The following is a 21,012-nucleotide window of genomic DNA, read 5'->3' as shown; positions in this document are numbered from 1 at the left end:
AGCTGCCATAATGTTTTTATTGTAAAATCTTTCCTTAAAAAAAAAAATGCAGAATTGGATTTTTCTTATTTTTGAGTGAGCTTTGCGGCATCTCAGCAAGCTCAGTTCTAAGCAGAATCTTGAAGTGAGTTTGAAGGTCAGAAGCTGTGAACAAGAAAGGCCACGCATCCTTCAGCACCAGAACGGATGAGCCAGCCTTTATTTCTTGTTGTTGCAGTGTGTGCGTCAAGGACATGAAGAGGTGCACATCTTTGTACATGGTACAGCTTTGAACATCACCTGCAAGCATGCTTTTTCCCTTTTCTTTGTTGATCTATCATCTACTGGAGTTCCCTGTGTGCAATGCAACTTGGTTTCCTTCTAGCACACTCAGCCACAGGCTCCTGTTGCATTCATGAGTCATCCGTTCTTAGGTTGTTGAGTCGACATACCAACTAATTCAATGGAGAGTCATACCCACTACTGTTTAAGGTGTCATAGAAAATATCTTTGTAAGATGCTGGGTGTGCTTCAACAACTTTGTTAGCAATGATGGCAAGACGCCTCCGAAGAGGCTTTGCACACACCTTCTCCACGCAGTCTATAATTATTTGAACCATCTTCTGGCAGCCCTTAGGCAGTGAGCCCCTGCCTTTCTTGAAGGCTGTAATAAGGGTTCGTGGCATCGCACTCCACGGAACCGTTAAAAAAACCCGCCCAATTTGGGTTCAGCAAGGAGCTTTTCTGACTCTGTTGCTTATTAACTTTTTCTTGTTAGGTCTCTTCAAACGTTATCATGCGACTCCCGCAATAGTTTTGTTGGAATCTGTAAGAAGAGCAAAAAACAGATTGAGAGTTCATCATCTGAAGGATAAGTGAATCACTGATGTGATTAGAAAATTCTCCATTTTGACAACAAAATTTGGCTTAAAATATTCTTAATCTATTTTGTTACCACACAAAAAATAATTTCCAAGTGGGTGGCACGAAAAATGTTAACAAAGCAGAATAAAAGTACTAAACACTCCTGCACACACAATATTAGAATATTAGATATTGCAGTATAAACACCTGTTGACAAGTAGAAATTGGCCCAAGCAGGGTATCCCTCCTTGGTATAACTGAATCTTTGGAACAGCACCAACTTGACTTTCATGTAATCCAAGGCATCTGCTGGTGTCATTCGACGACCCAGAAAGAGTGCTCTCCGATCGAGCATAAACGAGTTGTGGCCCATTTCTTCAATAACCAGCCCAGTTAGGTACAGGCATATTATTCCTTTTTTTTTTTGTCAGTTTCAAGTCGAGACCTGGCTCAGTCAGGCAATGAGAGCGTGGGAGAAAATCAAGTATCCCCAGTGAAAAACTCGGAAAGTGCACGCAACCTGAAAGAGAGGGAAATGGAAATCGAGACCTTAAAACTGCAAGTAGAGCTAGAGAAGCTGAAGTTGGCGCAGATGTAAATGAGAACAAGCAGTGGAGACCGGGATCAGAGGGAGTGCAACAGGATGGGAGACTACGCGAAGGATATGAGAGTGGTGCTAACCAAAATGCCAGACATCGAGCCATTAGTGCCTGCTTGGTTCAAGAACGTCGATACGTTGTTGGCATCACTCCAAATTCCCGAGGACGTGCAGGGCGCCGTTATCCTGCCCTTCTTGAATGAAAAAATTAGACCATTCAGTGCAGGCCAGTTGTCTAAACAAATAACGCCCTACTTGGAACTGAAAACCAAAATTCTGAGAGAGCTAAAAATGACAGCAAATGAATATTGTAGATTCTTGTAAGCACGTAGCCTCAGTTTACCATGAAGCTAGAGACGTTCTTGGTATACTACCTAAGCAGTCGAGAGATTAAAACGAACATATGTGCTCCAAAATTAAACGAACGAGTGGCTGAGTCCGAAAGAGATAGCGGAGCTTGCCGAAAATTTAGAGGAAAGTTACCGGATCAAGAAGGCTTCTGCCAAGAATAAGCCATTTCCAAAACCACCCAATAGGGGTAGGTTTGAGAAATCAGAGACTAGATAGTCCGCGTCCGGTAGCACGGGAGATAATGAGGAGCGGACAAACCAACCGAGGTGTTTTAACGGTGGCGTTGTGGGCCACTTTCAGCAATAGTGCACGCAGGCACGATGGCAGAGGGATCAAAGTCAGAAGGACCGCGAAAGGCCCGAGCAGGGCAAAGTGGTAGCCAGCGTAGCGTTGCCTCCGGAGCAGGAAGTTGAGCCAGAGGAGATACATGAGAACCATGTAAGGGAAGTTGGCACAGGTCTTAAGTGGGTGAAGTTACTGGCAGTGGACCAGCCACTTACGGCATGCTTAGATTCGGGATCAGAAATCGCAGTATTGAGATCGGACGTCGTGCCTGTGTCGTGCTTAGAACAGAGTTGTGGAAAGATAAAGTTAAAGGGAGCGTTGGACAAATGGTGTCTGCAGACTTAGTCTATGTTCCTCTTAGCCTGTCGGAGGAGGGAGGCAGTGTCAGCCAGCAGGTGCCGACATTGTGTGCGGTGACAAAGGAGCTGTCAAGTGCCCTTAATGTGTTGCTTAGTACAGAAGCATACGAGAAGCTGAAGCGAGTTAAGCTTGTGGTCGAAGATGAGGCGAGAGAAATAGACACCATGGAAAAACAAACTCATAAGGGTAATCGAATACGGCAGTGTGCACCAAGTGCAGCTGGTACAGGTAAATCAAATGAGTCCAGTATTCCATAAAGTGTCTCAGCACTCATGTAGACTCGACAGGGTACATAAGAGGTTGGTTCAGTCTGGGTCCAGATGGAGGCCGTGGAGCTCAGTACAGCTACTCCCTAATGGGGTTCCTTCATCCAGGGTGAAGACTGAAGCCCTGAAGGCGATTTTACGAAACAGTTTTGCTCAGACTGCTGTCATTCAGTGTTTCTTTTTGTGTGCTATTGGGACGTAAAAGCTTTTTTATAAGTAAATTGTTGAACCGAGTGTAACAAAACTTTGAACAAATATGTCTTTAGGTAGCATATTTATCCTACTCAAACCTTATGCGTGTAAATTTCAGGAAAAATAAATTGAGCGTAAGAAAAGCTGTTTGAGCCTTCCAGCATTTTTGTTGATGCCCATACTTTTGGTCTTGCATCTTTGAGTTAAGTATGCCTCTTCTTTATTGTTTTTTCTTGGGTTGTAGGAATCTGGATTAACCTATGGTTACGGATACTGTAAACGACTAAATTTTCACAAGGACCTAATTTTTGCAAATTTCGCAAAGACCTAATTTTTGCAAATTTTGCGAATCGCCTATAATTCGTGAAAAATAAGTCCCACGAACAATTCGGTCAATATGTGAACGCTATGGAAGCTACACTCGATTTGCGAAAATTAGAGCCTGCTAATAATTTCAAATTTTCAGCTTTGGCCCGATTCGCGAAAATTTGAGCTCGCAAAAATTAAGTCGTTTACAGTATTTTGTTCATGCTGTGGTTGTATAGGCCTAAATATTTAGGATACGGGAGCATGAAAATTGTGCTCTTGTGGCATTCGTCACTGTTTAAAGTTGGGAGGGAACATTTGTTCGTCCAATGTACCACATTTCACATACACCACAATGCAAGGGATTGATAACGTTTGGCGAGTATCAGTTATACTTTTCCATCGAAAAGTTTGTTGATCATAGCCCGATGGGCCTCTGGGCAAAGGCGGCGCAGGATCATTGGGATGGCCGTGGTGTCGTTTTCCGTGAGCGGCTGGAACCACATCGCGAGCACTGCTTTCCGTACTGTTGTTGAGGCCGTGTGCAGCTGGTCCAATCGGTGCTGGTCCCAGTTGATGACCTGCACGCTGCACCCTGAGCAGAAGGCAGTGCTTCTTTTCTGAGAAGGATGCCCCACTCCCGGTCCTTGTTTCACCAGTTGAGAGGGTGGAAATCGCTGCTCACTATCTACCTTATACAAAAATAAGGGCCATCTTGTGTACACTACTTATTATCAAAACCCTTCAATATTCTGGAATTGCTTCCACAATACTGAAGGGTTACTTCCCATGCTGGTGGTTTCGCCCATCAGAGACTGGTCGTGGCCAAATGCCACCTTAAAGGGGCCCAGCAATCATATTTTAGTGTCTTTCCTTTTTTGCGATTTCCACGTCTCTTGGTGTTCGGGCAACCCAGTGGGCACGGAGAGAGTAACTAAATATCAGTGTGTCATATTTTAACTGGACGATATTTTAACCGGACGACGGGGGCGACCCACGGTGCCGAAAGTGCGCGATATGTGACGTCTTTGGTCCTGGGCTTACTATTGGTCAGAGCCGCTAAAAGCTTCCTTTTTTTCGAAATACAAAATATAAGTGGCGCAAACCGTTTCAATTATTTATAAAAGTAGTTTTTGTTCACTATTTTAGATCAGAAAAGAAACTAATGCAGTTTCTTTTCTGAACTAATGCAGTCACATCACTGTGAATAAAAACTTTGGTTTTCAACAGCCCCCAGTATTACGAAGAGGTGGCAGCGGAGGAGTATGACGTTGAGCTGCTCAGCTATCCACCTGAGCCACAGGCGCCTGCACCTGCAAAACAGGCTGGAGAAAATGTCACCGGTGGAGCACCCAAACCAAAGAAGTAGGTCTTACATCTTTAGGGATTGGTTACCCAAATACAGTTGCTTATTGTGCTGAAAAAAAAAAAAAGCTGAGCACCATGAAAGTGCACCCATGGGCACTATGAGCTGAAACAATCCATCCTTTTTCTACATTTGTGGCCCCCACAAGCTCTAGTAGCCATCAATTTCTAACAAGGTACAAAGTATGGGGCATCAACTTTCCTACATTGAACCACAGCTGTTTAAAGAACTTACGGGTATGCCAGCACTGTCCACAATAGTACCTTTATCAAAAAAACGTTTTTACATTCAGTGAGGGCCATACATTGGTGGCATAGTACATTCAACATACTGTACCTTGTAGCAGCAGTCAATGCTCACACTGCAGATCGAACCCAGGTATCATGGGCTCAATCCCTGCTTTTGGTGGTTTCAGTATGATCCAGCATTGTACTGGCCTTCAGTCATGTATTCACCAGTACATGTGCTACAATGCCTTCAGATTGGCAGTAGTAGTGTACTGGCTAAATTGCTCCTCTACAGCACTCCATCAGTATGGACCAGGTTGATCTGATGGACATACGCAAAGAGCCATAAAATATAACCATTTGAGGTGAGGAGCTACTCAATATTACTGCTCATAATGCTTCTTCCTTGTGCATCTCCATTTGTGAAGCCAGCTCCTTGCAACTTGAATCAAGCATAAATGGAATCCATACATAACCTTTGTCCAGGTGATAAGCATCATCCTCGACCTCGTCTGTGACGAAGTATGGGATGCTAAACTGCAAAACAAAAGGGCATGCATGGTGAGGCAGCCACTGACCCAGTTGGTCTCATGCATATATGATGGCAGGATGCTAAAATGGAATTCTGTCTTTCTTTCTAATCTTGTTGCAAATAGGAAGGCGGGAGGGGGAACGCTCACCAAGGAGCAGCAACCTGCACTTTGAACTACAAAGAGCAGCAGTTGGGCACCCCTGGTATAGATGGAATTTTCCACTAGCTCTATAAACATTCCCACCTAAACGCCTGAGATTAAGTGAAGATACTCTTCACATATTCTCATCCAGCATCAGGTGTTTTAAAAAGTGGTCTAGTTATGTCTTCTTTCACTTCGCCATAAAGTGTGTGCGCTTTTCATTCTCCAGCTCCTTTTCAAGTAATATATGTAGAAAGCTAAAAAAGATTTTTTTTTGTGGGGGGGGGGGGGGGTTAATTTACAAGAGAATTTTTCTTTAATTTAGAAAGCAATACTTTAACTCAATGAACTAGTGACTACCAATTGCTATCATATCACATTTATATCTTCTATCATCTAAAAAAAAAGAACTGGGAATTATTGGGTATATAATTCACATCTGCTATAAAAAAATTTAGAAACATTCAGCATTGTGTAAATCAGCTGCAGGCAAGATGTTTATAAGTAGGGAACTACCGCACAGTTTTCCTAATGTGATGTACCCTACATAAGGCATGCCTTTAAAAAAAAAAAAGTCTGCAAGATGTCAAGGAGGTATGTTTCAAGTAACAGACCTTCCTAACGGACCTCTTTATGTTTGGAAGTGAGTGTGTGCTGTGGCACCTACCAGTAACTTTTTTTTCTCAATATTTCTAGTATTGTTTGCAGCCATTCAAAACAACCAGAAATGATATATGTGTACATAGGCTTTTACACAGAAACGCTCAAACATTGTATTCCTCTCTTTCACAGGCGGAAAACTGGAGCCTCACCATGTGATGACATAGGTACAGTGAAAGAGGCGTACATTGAGGCAATGCAGACAGTGGCACGTCGAGAACCCGTGCACAGGTGCAACATGTTTTTTGATTTTATGGCAGAGACAGCAAAATGTCTAACTGAAAAAAAAAAACAAGACGAATTAATGCACAAATGCCACGCAGTGCTGTTTGAAGTTCAGCGCATACCAGAGTGCTAACTTCAACAATCTACAGCATGTACTATGCCGGCCAATATGAGCTGAAACGCCACTCTGCATGGTGTGCAGTACTATCAGAGCCACCTGTCGCAATTTTCTGTAAAATGATTCATGCCGACGCCCAAACAACTGCCCTCCGACGCTCGTCGTGCCACACTGCACTTCCGTGTCATCTGTTAATAACGAAGTGGAGGCGATACCTAAACTGTAAAACCTATGCATGACAGAGCATAAGTCTGTCGCAAACTTCGTGAAAACAATTTCTGCACAGACCCGATTTATCACACAATAATCGTTTCACAGTTGAGTTGCTTAAACACAGACATCTTTCTGCTTTTGCCAGAAACATATTAAAAAAGTTCGAGAGAGGCAATCCAAGTATGTCAGACATCTCAGCACTAAAGGGTATTGGCGAAGGCCAATAGTATAGAGAGGGTCGGTAGCAATGGTGAATTCCATAATTCACGCCAACAGGAGTAAAGATTGACCTGGGGATGCACCACCTGAAAGGCATTCTCGAGCTAGCAAGGACGAGGACAATCACTAGCTTGTCGCATCCCTTTTGGTTAACCCTTTCCAATTGAAGCGGTAGCTTTGAGAAATTCGGGCGATTCGGGCGTTCATCCGGAAAGTCCTGCTACAATTGAGAACTGCAGTCTTAGTAGCAGACAAGGAAGTGCAGAGTGGCACGAGCGCCAGAGGGGAGTTTTCTTGGCCTCGGCGTGGATTACAATTTTCAGAAAAATGTGACGGGCGACTTTGATAGCACTGTGCGCTATGCAGAGCAGTGTTTCAGCTTATATTTGTCGCGATAGTACACTAATGCTTCAAACCCCTGTTTTAGACGGTCCACAATAATCGGTTGTCAACATATAGTGGTGCGATTTATTGCAGAGATGTGGCTAGGTGGTGGAAGCTTATTCCGAGACGATAGCCGCTGACAGATGTCGGAATGATTGAGAGCGCGCCGGTGCCAAGCTTTGACAAATTCTTCCAAAACGTCCCTCTGATGCTCAATTCTGAAAGTTAAATAATTAATAAAAAGTAAACTTAGTAAGAAAACAGCAATTTAAATCCCTCATGCCTCCCCATTTGTGGTAGAGAGATGATCAGGCAAGGCACAGCATACTCTTTTGTCTCACACGACGCCATCTGTTGGAAGCATGGTAATTTTATTGTCTGCAGTTGCTGCCGTAGGTTGTTTGAAGCAGGTTTTTCCTTTTTTAATCGAGAGAAATTTATCCGTAAATATTTTAACACTAAGCTTCCAACACCTAGCCACAACTCTGTAGTAAATCGCAGTGCAATACATTGACACACAGATTTTTGTGGATTCACTTTGTTTTTGTTTTGTTTTCTTTAAATATTTACACGGAAACTTCATTTAAGCTACGGCACAAAAAGTGCAATTCATATACTAGTCGGAAGAATATTTTGTGGACTTGTGCAATTTGATAATGGAGTGATGCAATATGCACGACGTGCACCTTGACTGGAAATGCTGATGTGCACTGTGCAGAGAGCTCACACCATTTTGTTTATTTAGGGATGAATTTCGGCTTTGTATCATCCTGCGATTTTGTTGACAAATAAATATTGTCGATAGCATAGGGTGTACATCCTCAATATCACCAAATACTTTAAACAAATACTCAGAGCCCTCAGGATTTTATCCTTGGTCTGCTGCCTGTGAAGCAGGCATATTACCACAAAGCTATGCCACAGCATCATCATTTGTGTTTTATTTTTTTACAAGGGTGTAATCAAATTTCGAAGTTGCTAAAAGTTAGCATGTGATTCACTGAGGCATGTTTACCCAAGTCTTGGGCCCTCCCTTTGTCATGCGTATATCCATTCCCAGTCACGGTGCACGTTGTGTGTATAGCATTACTTTTGACAAATGTGATGTGCTTACATGTTTATAGCTTCATTTGTCTACAGCATGAAGGACCCTGCAATATAATCTAGTCCAAATATATACCCTAGAGTACCCTAGAGCAATGCCACAGCTTTGACAACCTATTGCATAAAAGGTTCTTGTGTAGGATTATTTTTACTAAGTGTGCAATAAAATTTGGAAGCTGCTAAAAGTTAACACGTGATTCACTGAGGCATGCTTAGCCAAGTCTTGAGACCCCTGCTGAATCGGCCGAGGCGATGAGGACCCTATCCATCAAGGGGGAGGGGGGATATCAAACTATTAAAATGACAAACAGGTAAATGAGGAAAACTAAATGTGTGCAAACAATCTCTGAAGCTCTGAAACAGAGAATAACCAACCCTACTCGCTTGGCACACATGGCTTGATCTATTTAGCTTTGTCGGATAGCCAGAATGACTAAAAAAAAAGTTTTATTGCTGTTCGAGGGCTTCGGGAACCCCAAAAAGGCCTTCAGGGGCTCCGAAGGGTTAGCAGACCCCCCCATCTGAGAGCCACTGCCATAGACAACCATGCTTTCAACTTGCATGGCAATTTTGTGTCACCACCCTTCTATGTTTGTTGTTTGCATGGAGGTGCATTGTTCATGTCCATGTACTGCTCTGTGAATATTGTGCTGTTGCCTGCATGTATGTATGTCCATATTTTCTTTGTGCGCTTCCTTGTGCAGGTATTGCATAGTGTGCATTTTATTGGTCTTGCTTCCTTGATTTATTATTGCTGCTCTGTGGTCGGCAAGTGCTAAGGTTCATCCTCTTAAATGTCATTAAAAGTATTTATCATTGAACGATGTCTCAGATTTCTCAGTTTTGAACAGTGCACATTTTCTATACTTGTATTATCATAGAATGAGTTAGAGGGGCTGATTACATGTTACAAGTGCTGTACTCCGTCTTGCCCTACGACACGATAGACCAGGGCTGCAGGTTGCCAGGTCCAATCACGGGTCACAAGTCGTACGCAATACCAACTCATGTTTACAAACAAACCAGAGGTCCCCTGGCGGACGCCATTGGCGCCGCGCATGCACAATGGAGTGTGGTCAAGAAGCCCGCGGTCGTCCATAAACAAACCATTGGAAGGCAATGTTGTCGGCGTCGGTGCGAGTCCCCGACGGGGACTCGCACCGAGTGAAATGAACAATTCTAATGCAAAAAAGGCCACGGGGACTCCCCGTGGCCTTTTTTGCATTAGAATTGTTGATTCCACGTCTTCCTGCCAATGTCCGACTACTTTAGCTGCCCCAGGGGAATTAATGAGGCGCGTTACACCGCAAGACGTTGCGTGAATAATATGAAATGCGTCGATTCATTCCGCGTGCGCGCCACAGAATGGACGTTAAAGCCTGATTCCCATGATGACATTCCGCTCGCACTCTTCAATCGCAACATTGCTCGGGCTGCAAAAGCGTGGACCGTAGCTGAGGTGGTCGAAGTTGATACTGAAAATCGCAAGCGGAATCTGACCAAGTGAGTCGTTGATGGCCACTGGTATCAATGATCGGAATCTCCTTGTATCTACTGTTCACACCGAGCCTACTTACCCCAACCCATCTTCGAGCTTAAGTCTTGAGGCTTGCACTTCTTATCGCAATTACCGCGTCAATGCTTGGTTTACGGGCCGCTGTCGTTTGAACGAGCGGACGACAACAAGCAGAAGCGTTTGAAAGAGGAGACGACAGTTCAAACGATCAGGCAGCTGTTTGAACTTGAAGACGCACTGAACGTAATTCGCAGGTGGTCCGTGCATTTTGGCGGTTCTTCCCGCGCTTAAGTTGGAACAAAACAAATAAATGTGACGACCATAAGTCTCTGTGAATTCAACGCAAAGCGCTTCCCGCATCAGCTATTGCGGTCCAAGGAAAAGATCCGTTTGCACAGCTTGACCAGCCCACAGCACCTCTACAAGGCAGACAGCAAAGGCTCCAAAATCAAGAAATCGGATAACAAATAATACGAGGTAAACTATGCAAATTTTTATACAATGTTAGATGTGCTGCAATTTTGCAAAACACAAGACAAAAAAAATTATGCACACATTTCTACAATGTTGGGTATGTCCCTTTTATTTAGTAAATTAATGTCGAATCCCATTGATGCAATATGATTTAACAATTCGGGAAGTAAATGCTTGATTAAGGAATTTGCCAAGGATGAATGAGACGGGTATGGTACAATGAGATGTATGGACGAAGGTCAGACAATCTGAAGAATGCTTCATGCTTACCACGAGTTGCAGCTTGGTATGTTAACATTAAACGCTCAGGGTAAATATCTGATACATAGGTTTAAGAATATTGTTCAAAAAGAGGTTACAATGGAGATATTTAAGAGACATTCGCAACGGCTCAAATAGCTTTCTTTTGTAAAACCCAAAGTGTGTTTAAATTAGTCAAATCAGTAGATCCCCAGACAAGATGGGCGTAGGCAAATGGTCACTCAAATCGGGACAGATAACCTTGCTAGTAATTTCTGAGATATCATGATTCGTAATGAAAAGGTCTAGCAACGAAGAACATGATACCATAACACATGCGGGGTGAGGTATTATGTTATGAAGATTATATGAAGACAATAATAATAAAGGTTCCAACTGATGATGAGACGCCTGGAGAACTGGGCAGGCAGAAAACACATGAAAACTGGCATTCAAACCTTTCCCGACTCTTTCGGTACAGCCCCAGTTGCGGCGTTTTGACGGGGAGGCATGTTTTTGATCGATATCTTCCAAAACAACACAGGTATGCACATACCGCACAGTGACTACCGCCCACAGCGCCAGATCGGAAGTGTACCCAATGCGCTGTGACGTAACAGCTGAGTTTGTGTATATGGAATATGGTATTGTAGATTGAGATGAATTGCTATTTAACGTTTTCAGGTACAAACGAGAATACTATTTGCTGCCCTAGCAGTATGAGTAAGACAATCACTGTGATTGCTGTGTGCTTAAAAAAATCACAAGAGCAGGTGAAGAAAAAAAAAAGTTTACACAAGGCAACGTCACCCCTACATGCCAAAATAAAACAAAATCTATACACTTGAAAGGATTATGTGGAATGCTCGGGTTAACAAGTCTACGACATAAAATACTTGGATAAATGAGTCTATGATATAACATACTTGCATAAACGAGTTTGCGATATAATATACTTCATAAACTAGTCTAAATAGCTACAATATAAAGGCAGTTGTGCTTTTCCTGCCCCTAAAATGTTTTATTGTGGTGTCGTAGGCTTCACCCGAGGAGCATTCCTGTGAATATAGTCTAACTGCCACTCCACCCTCCCATGACCCATAAAATAGTCTTTAAAGTTCTTGCGAACTTGCTCAGATAGTTTACTTGGTTTATTAGACCCCAACCTTGATATGGAAGAAAAAATTTGCACGGTTTCCTTTTCCTTGCGCCACTCCCCCTGAATCAAATTTCCATTCCATGATTCGGTATCTACAAATGCAGAAGGACAGTAACGGTTTTTCTCTTCATTTATCGTCATCAAAAAGTTATGCAGGGCCACAGATGCAAGAACGTATCTGTTGACATTTTCGTCGGTTGCTTTAAATCGTCTCCTCAAGATGCGCCACCTGCTTGTAAGGATGCCAAAAGCATTCTCTATGACACGCCTTCCTCGAGAAAGCCTATAGTTATAAATCCTTTCTGCATCCGATGTTATACAGCGCTTGGGATAGGGCCGCATGAGGTACGGCTTTAGGGGAAAAGCCTCGTCCCCAAGGATCACGTATGGGGTGACGTTGCCTCCTGGAAGCATAGCTGGTTGAGGGACTCCCAGCTGTTGCGACTCAAGAGCACCAGAGAGGTCACACCTTCGAAACACTCCCCCGTCGCTCTCCCCACCGCAGCGGCCAACATCTACATACAAAAACTTGTATGCTGAATCGCACATTGCAAGAAGGATCTTGCTAAATGCTCCTTTGTAATTAAAATTCTCGGAGCCCGAGTTGCAAGGGGCCTCGACAGTTACGTGCTTCCCGTCGATGCTTCCTGCAAACAGAAAAGTGGACGAATTTTCTCTTCAGCTTCATATCCGAAAGGCAAACAATAAAGTGAGGCTGATGTAGGCGAAGTAGACAGTAGGTTTATTCCCATGAAATACACGCCCACATTACGTGCTCATGCTGTAATCCTCTGTGCATCTGTACACATGGTACTTCTTTCTTGAAATCACCTTACCTGATACCTGGCATGCATCTCTTGGTTCCTTCCTCACTCGCATGCTCATGCAACATACCTTGGTTGACGTGCAGCGAAGACATGCCATCCAATTGCCATACTTTGGACACTGCAACTCATAGGATGTCGAAAACATAATTCATGGCAAAATGGTAACAAATAGTGGAAGTGGCAGGGCATAAAGTTTAATAGACTCGAAAGTAGTGGACCACAATGCCAGAGTACCGGCCACATTTGTACTTGAAGCATGCACACCATGTAAATGACGCATGTGTTCTGGAACACCACTTACCGATGCAGTTTGGAACGTTCCAGCGCTGCAGAAACCCTCTAGCTATGTTCATCCACTCTTCAGGAGTTCGGGGACATCTCACATAGTCGTCCTTCAGATTGTCCCATATTGCCTGTGAAGTTTCAGCAATCACCTCGGACACAGTAGACCTTGCAACTTGAAAAGCGTAAGACAGACTCCGCTGGCTGTCACCACTGGCAAGAAATCTGCAACGGAATCCTATATGAAGTCATGTACCTAGCTGAAGAAAAAGCAAACATGATCAGCGATTACCATGGTGAACAGAACTGCATTCATTTTATGCGATAAGATTCTCGCAAGGTAGGTGACCGTAAATAGTACCCACAAATAATGAGAACTTTTTATAGATGCAAGAGAGACCTCAATTCTGTCCAGTGGTGCGGCCAGGCATTTGGGGGCGGGGGAACTAAAGTTTTATAAGCTTCCCCTCTGGAAGCTTATAAATTCTGCATCAGCTGGTGTCCAGTGGCATTGTTGTTACGTCAGTGCATCGTTTTTCATGAGCCCCTATCACCATTTCTGTTGATTTTGTAATGGCAGACATAAAAGAGCAGTCTGTGTACATAAAGCTCCCTTTCCCTCATGGGAAACCGGCAGCAGAATCTGCAAAATGCTTTGAAAGACTTTCAGGTTAGCAGCTGAAAGAAAATAAGAAAATGAACGAAGCATTGAAGCCTATCACTGTGGAAGAAATGTTTTGATGTAAAAAGTGGTGTGACAACTGCGCTGTATCTCTGGCTGACTACTTTGTGAATGGTTAAACTTTAATTAAATTGTAAAAAGCTAACCAAAAAATAAATTTGGGAATTTATAGTTTGCTTGAGTGGGGTACCACCGTGTCGACACAACTGCGACAGGTGTTTATTGGAAACTGCGTTTCGATCAAACATCTCTACAACTAACAGCACATTCCTACCTTAGTGTGATTTCCAGTCGCGTCCTTGCCGGGATACATTCTCTCCAGTTCGTGTCCCGTCTTCGGATTGAGTTTTCCACCAAGGAGAGGAGCTTGTCAAATGTGGCTGGAAGCATCCTCATGTAGCTGCAAGAAGCATGACAGTCAGGTGATATGTGCTGGGACCCGTGCGACCGAACCCGAGACCTTGCACTTACTCGTAGAAATATTGTGTGTCCGATTCCCGCAGCAGCGGAAGGAGAATTGCCGAATGGCCGGAGTTGCGATGCCGACACATCTTCCGCATCCAGACGCTCCTTGGTCGCCGAGCTATCCTTCTGCGCCCCGAGTTTCGCTTGCGCAATAGAAACATTAAAAGCAGCGTGCTCAGAAAAACAAAAGACGACCCTTGGTTCGAGTGGCTCGCCATTGTTCCTCGTTTGCGGGTTTTCGCGCGCGCGCGCGAACAGCTGAAAAACACTTGTAAACATAAACAAATGTGACTTGTTGCCAGACATCTTCCATGAAATGTACCTAAACTCTTTAAAATACAAAATACCAAGATTTACAGTACAGTTGAGGAGCAAATAACTGCTCAATTTGTCGTTTCAGAAAAACATATAGCCATGTATTATATTGTTTCAAACGTTTTAATTATCTAAAGGAATAAAATAGTTTGAGCTCTGCGCAATTACTGACCAGTTGTCACAATCCAATCCAATCCAACTTTTCCGGCGCCGATGCCGTTTTTCTCTGTCCGAACACTCTCTCGCGCAGCCTCCGTCCCGGCGTCTTTCCACGCCGGTGCCGGGACGGTGTCGGGACGGAAAAAAAAAACGGCTGTGTGAATGAGGCCTAACTTTCTACTAATTTGATTCCACTTATCATTTATCGTAGGTTATATTGTTTTCCCTCTTGTCTAGACTATTGACAAGAGCTCGTGTGAAGCAGAATGTTCTGCTGCTTCATGCCTGCTTTGAGTACACATGTGGGTGGCAATAAATTGCAGGCAACTTTAAATTTAGTAACAAAGAGAGCTGTTTCGTCTCAGCTCATATCACTGTTATTTGTCCTAGCATACAGGTACTGCAAAACGAAACACGAGTATTTCAAAACAATTATTTTATAAAAACGAATGTGATACATATTGACTTAAAAGCCTACTTAGACTTATCACAGGTGTTATATCACAATAACTAAATATAGCTTAAGAAATAATACAAATACACAATGCAGGTTAATTATTAGAAAATAATGAAAATAAATGATAAGTTTTGTGAAGGTTTCCTTTGCTTGCTTGGTGTTGCGAGGTTAAACTTGATTGAAAATAAACTGCAATAAGTTCCTTAAAGGCTTCTTTTGCCTGCTTGCTGTTTTGTCAAAGCTTTATTTTTCAGTTTTTTTCTTTTGTGGATTAAATCCTCAGATCAATAATGCAAAAAAAAAAAAAAAAGATCTAGCAGAAGAATTTAGGATACATATTGGAACACACAAATCTTTGTATTATAGCTGGAATATTAGCCAAATAGGAATGGAAAACATAAAAATAGTAACTGTTATTGATAATTTTTTGCCCTCTTCTAGGGATGTACTCCGAGTGCTGTCACAACTTTCACAGCTCTTACCGAAAGCTTTCTTTCTTAATACCCCTGAGGTGCTCAAGCGCAGAAAGTGTGTGCTTGGCTGATGCCACATACTGAATGGTGTACTCCCAGTACATGGCAAATACCAGAGAGATTCCTGCTGAAAGTCCAGGATGTCGATTCGTAGGTCTTCGCAGGCAATACACATGCTGCCAGATGTCCATGGGTCCTTTCCAGTGAAAAGTAACGTCAGGTTCCTGAATGCAGTGGTGGTCCAGCCATTTTAGGTTTTGGAGCAATTTTTGGAGCAAGAAAAACCCAATTTTGGAGCAATTCGTATCACATAAACTCCCCTTTTGCAGCAGGGAAAAGCTCGTTTTGGAGCACCTTGGTATCAGGAAAACTAAACATTTTGGAGCAGCATGAACATAGAGCAGTTCTGTGCCATGTCTTTATTATTATATATATATATTACGGCTGCCCTTGTCAATCTTACCTCACCCCCCATATGTATATATATATGTCTGTGTGTGTCACGAACATCTGAATTTCATATAGTAATTTACAAAGAAAAGAACTCACCATAAGAAAACCATTTTATTTATGACAGAACATTCTTGCAGCTAAAGCTTAACTATGTAACAAAATATCACAGATGAAAACTAAAACTACTAAGTCCGAGCAAATTTCTACTATGGGGTCTGTAACTTAAAACGCGCATGCAGAAAAAAAAAGTACTCACGTTGGCTCATCTTCAAGAGGACTTAGTAGTGGTGATGCAGAAATGAACAGCCACAACGCCGCATATCAAAACGGTCGCAACAAAACAATAATGCCACTGGGCCGGAAACCTGAATTGGATTGTGATGGCTATGGTAACGGCTCTACCCTTTATATCGGGCGGCAGCTTGCGCCATCTAGCCTAGAAAATAAAACTCCCACTGGGTTGCCAGCCGAAAACGCCATTCTTCCAAAAAAGGATTCGTTCACGGACCGACTAGCCCTTTTTGGCGCAGTTTGGTGCGGTTTGGCGCAATTTGTGTCTTTAGGCGCAGCAAGGCGCAGGTAAAGGACAATTTATCAAAATGGCGCAATTGGCGCAGCTGGACCACCCCTGCGAATGTCTTGTCTGGGTCCTGGGAGAAAAAAAAAAGTCAATGAAATAAGTTCCGGAAGTCAGACTAAGTTGTAGGCGTGCATAATAAAAAGGTCGAGGACATGTTAAGTGCCAACTGTGTCGTAGATGGAAGGGCCATGCAGCAGAGTGAAGACATGCGTTGTTGCCTATGTGTTCGCTTTCCTCAATTCTCACTTGGTTATGGAGTGTTTCACACGGGGGAACCAGTGCATGATCAGGGTGTCTACCAAATTACTGGGTTCAAATTCCCCGACTTTTCTAGGTTTTTCTCTGACCATTGATAAAATTCCGTGACCACTTCTGGGTCGAAGGATCATATTTCAGAAACGTTATTCAACATAGCCGCTTGAAACCCTGTTTCGGTCTGCTGGGACTCGTGGGACCGAAACTGACTGAGGCCCCTTCGACCTGTGTGGGCTTTTATACCCTTGGAAGGCCGACTGGGGCGCCCCCTACCGGACCACGGGAATGTGTGGGGTCGTAATTTGGGAAGGGGCGTCCGCAGGGTTCAGGTCAGTTGGTAGCCAATGGTACCAGAGCCACTTTTTTATTGAAAGCAAAGTGAGTGCAAGGGAATACATAGGTTGGAAGGCGCGGCCATGTCCAAAACGTAAAGCTTGTACTAATGCTTCGTTGTCGTTAAAAATGACGGTGTCGAGTGGCCCCACAAGCGCAGCCAGGCACACTGCGGTAAGTTCTCGGAGGTAGATCCCTTGGGGGTGTGGGACCACAAAAGCGATGTTTCCTTGTTTTAAGCATATTACGAGACCTGCGTTGCTGGCGTCTGCTGCTGCTGTCCTCAAAGGTTCCGAAGTCGCCCAGGGCATGACGTGTGGCAGCTCCTGCCAGATCCTGAGGAATAGGGTAGTCCACCTGGGGTCGACCGCCTGGCCCGTGATTGCCGCCGTGAACATAGGTTTTTGTACGTGGTAATGTAATCTATAAAGACTGAAGTAAAATGCCCAGTGGCCTGCTATTCTCTGATAGGTTTTTTTGGTTTGCGGTGTGGCCAATACATCGAGGGTTAAACAAAGCTTGCTGAGCATCACCCCTAATGGGTTTGTGTCCTTTGTGAGCGCCTTATACCTGGCCGGGTGACGCACAAAGGCTTGACAGTAAATTCTGGACTGTATGCCCTCCTCAAGACCGGTAACTGTCATGGCAGACAGGGGGTTTCTGACCACTGAAGAAGTAGAAGCTGTCGGGGCCCCCCTCAACATCCCACTCTTCCTTGGAGGAAAACTGCAGCTTTCCCTGGAGGATGGAAGCTAAAACGAGAGCCATTGCCAAGGTCCACATTCACGTGGAGTGGATAAGACAATTAAGTCATTTCACATCCTGAGAAGAACTTTCCCCAACAGCATGAGCCAGAGTTTGGACTCAATTTGAGAGATATGGCGTTGCTCTGGAACTTTTCACGGGAGCCACTTTTGAGCCGTAGCTAGAACCCTTGATTGTGTACGTTGATGGGCTAACTGACCTCAGTGATCTTGAGGTAGCTTTATGAATAGGAGTGCTGCAGTCTTGCAGATGTATTTATATTTGAGATGTTTTACAAATAAAACCTTGCCAAACTTTTCCAGGTTTGACCTTCTAGATTGCTTTCATGTGTCACAATTAATAGCTACAGAGCAGGCCCATATGCACTTTGGGAGGGGAGGGGAGGGGTTTTCTTTACTTGAAGAAAAAATCTGTCAGCCGTGGCACCATTACATCAGCCCACAGTTTCTCATCAAAAGGCACCCGAGTAATTCAACAGTCGTTTTCCCAGTCAACGACAAGGTCGCACCATCCCAGGCCCGTGAAGGCAAGCTGCCCGGTCATCTGGTGGTAGTGCTTATGATTAGTGTCCACAGTCTTGTCTTTTTTGATGAAGTCCACAAACCCCCTGGCCATCACCTGCTCGAAGGTTAGCAGAGCTGCAACAATGGCCCGGGACACAGTCTTGACCTTAGCCAGTCCATGCTCTTGGACGTCTTCATCACAAACTAGGCCATCTGGCGATGCCTCCAGCATGGGAATTCCGGGGTACACACACAGTACAACTCTGAAGACATGATAACAAGGTAATTTAAAAAAAAACCTGTTAACTCTGCTGTACTATGAACTATGAAACAAAATATTGTTACCAAAACCAACCCTTACAAATAAATAAAAACATTTATACACAAACAGGCCTACTGACTACAACATGCTATTAGTGTGGACAGTTTCGAGATATTCTGACAAATTAGGTCGAGAGATTCACGAGACGGTAGTAGTTTGACATGGTAGGTATAACAACTTCAAAAACCAAATCCCCCCCAAAAAAAAAAAGGACTAAGCGACAGGATTAAAGTGATACACTAGAACTTTCGTCCTGTCGCTTGTGTTTATTTTGTTCTTGTATTTTGGAGCTGTTTTACGTGCTATGTCAAAAGACAACAATCATGTTGGTTTTAGGGGGCTTAACGAATTTGGCACACAGCTGCCTTCATTCCAGCACTTTTGGATCCACATGTTGATCTCACTATCTTTGCCCTGCTGCTCAGCCTTCGAAGAGTGATTCTCAGCCAAAGCATTAAGAAAGCCGTCTTCAAACACTGTTCTAGATCATGACAGCGAGGAAAGTCCCCTGGGAGTTGGTGGGACCCTAGTGTAACCTTTGTCAAAGACGCCAGAGAAATGCTGAGCACCTTTTGTTCACAATTACGAAACACCTTGCCTGCATGCTCCAACAAATTGAAAACTTGGCGAGAGAGGGGGACCAGGGGGTTCGGCTTAGATTGCGACCGATCGAATCTTATCTTCAGAAGATGGTCGCTTTCTTCCATTGGATCAGCCTTCTGCCAGTCCTTGCTTGTGTGACACAGTTGAAGCTGAGGCTGAAGCGTGGAGCTCATTATGTCGAAGTGCCTGCCCATCAGGTGGAACTGCCAATGAAGGGTCCACAACAGACTCTCCTGGCTGTTGTGGAATCGAGGAGGCGCCATTCCGTGCACCGGAACAGGTAGCTGTCTCGCTCCCCGACTTTGTGGCTTTTGGCAGTTCGCCGTGGTCGGAAGAGCTCTGGGATGGAGGAATTGATGATCCCTTGGTCTTGGGAGGAACAGGCCTCTTCCATCAGCTCGGCGTTTGATATGGAGTCATCGTGAAGCTCACGACAGCTGACAGGTTTGACAACCTGTTGCATCCAAACGGTTTCGATTTGCTCTGACGCAAGCTTCTTCGCCTCGCACCGTTGCTGCTTCTTTCTTTTCCGATTCGAGTGGACCTTGCAATCTATGATGTCGAAACTCTGCACATGGGCACTGACACAGTCACAGTCTGCGGAACGACGAAAAATGCAGCTCAACATGCGGTCAGTGGTTGACTCAGAAACGGGGGAACACTGTTTGAAATTGGCGGTTTAACCGGTTAACTCTAAAAGGAAGGGAAATATTTGTTTGCTTGTTCATTTGTTCCTTTGCATTGTACTGGAAGCCTCTGCACCATGGTACCTCATTTTACTTTCGATTCCTGAAACACATCGTTACTTCAGAATACAACTAAGTTACAATGTATATATTAAAAAAAATGTCGTTAATATATTTATTATATAACTTTTCTCAAGAAATATCAAAATTTGAGATACTGTAAAATTATTTTTGTAATGGTTAATAATACAATACCCAAAGAAATAAATATGATAGTAAATAGGTACTTGAATAGATATGAGATCATTTTTTCGCTTTTGTGATGACGCAAGCTCGTTGGACGAAGCCAATCTGAAAAGCAGCCGTTACAGGTGCACATGCTACATTGTCTACTACACACTTTGGACAGCGTTCAGCATTTTCTCTCGACAACTCTCTGCTGCACTCTGCCGCTGATGCCAAGGATCGTCGTTTGTAAGTGTAATTTAGTAAAAGTTGGGGAAGCTGTACCTGCATAAACAAAAAAACAGAGTAGTGCAAAGACGAGGACAAAGTAAAAGGTAATCAGCACGACACAGCGTTGACTCCCAACTGAAGATTTATTCATGTTAGCATCCAGTATAAATAGGAAACATGCCACACCACATACATCAAGGAAAAACACATGAATGCATATCACATGTTCAATACTACACCGCCACTAGTTTGCCTTCCTTGCTCCAAGTACTGCCACTCATCTGAAAGCACGAGTGATGGGGCGCTAACACAATCTGGTCCCAGTCTTGTGATGTCACGAGCTTCTATAATCTCATGTGTGACTGTCTTTATTTTTAAAAATTACTTAGCATTTGTCGAAGGCTGGGATGCAATCACAATCTCTGCACTGTAAAAAGGGGTAGTTGTTGCACCCACGGGGGTGTAATGGGATGGTCCCACAAAATGCACCCCAATGACATTTGTACTGGTTGTGTATGTATGCCATACATTAGTGGTGCACATATGCTTCGTCCTCTACACCCCCAGACACACCCTATTCATTGGAGGATTAATGTTCTCTTTCTTACACCATCTC

The 21,012-nt window shown here is 43.7% G+C and overlaps 1 long non-coding RNA gene across 1 annotated transcript; it reads right to left on the bottom strand.

Annotated features, from left to right (window-relative positions):
* Nucleotides 1-12,849: 12,849 nt before the first annotated feature.
* On the bottom strand, nucleotides 12,850-14,121 carry LOC121836799. Its single transcript, XR_006078005.1, has 3 exons — nucleotides 14,043-14,121; nucleotides 13,846-13,971; nucleotides 12,850-13,114 (listed from the first exon to the last, which is right to left on the bottom strand). It is a non-coding gene; the product is annotated as an uncharacterized LOC121836799 (long non-coding RNA).
* Between the last annotated feature and the right edge of the window lie 6,891 nt (nucleotides 14,122-21,012).

The sequence above is a fragment of the Ixodes scapularis genome, unplaced genomic scaffold (genome assembly GCF_016920785.2).
Source record: "Ixodes scapularis isolate PalLabHiFi unplaced genomic scaffold, ASM1692078v2 PGA_scaffold2__306_contigs__length_199485367, whole genome shotgun sequence".
Classification (NCBI taxonomy): Eukaryota; Metazoa; Arthropoda; class Arachnida; order Ixodida; family Ixodidae; genus Ixodes; species Ixodes scapularis.
This window is presented reverse-complemented; position numbering and strand designations above follow the sequence as displayed.